The sequence below is a fragment of the Galeopterus variegatus genome, unplaced genomic scaffold, assembly GCF_000696425.1.
Source record: "Galeopterus variegatus unplaced genomic scaffold, G_variegatus-3.0.2 Scaffold975, whole genome shotgun sequence".
In the NCBI taxonomy this organism is placed as follows: domain Eukaryota; kingdom Metazoa; phylum Chordata; class Mammalia; order Dermoptera; family Cynocephalidae; genus Galeopterus; species Galeopterus variegatus.
Window position 1 is genome coordinate 432,263 of NW_007727086.1, and position 298 is coordinate 432,560.

Sequence of the window (298 nt, forward strand, 5' to 3'; positions counted from 1 at the left end):
TCTAGCTGGATTCTCAGAAAGACTTACAGCTTTCAATTTCCAAGGTGCAGTTTTGTTCATCCAGTGGGTACCGCCTTAGATCCATCATACAGGCAGCCGTGGTTGTGATTCTGGAAGAGAAATAGCAATGATACGTGTTGTTAGCAGGTCCATGGCTGGAATTGGAAATTTAAATCCAAGTATCAAAAAGGGGAAAACTAGGCCTCTAGGAAACTGTGAGTTAGCCTAAGCTCTAGTGAAAAAGACTAATGCAACTTTGGATAACCTTTTCCCTGTATGCGTCTCATGCTGATTTGTA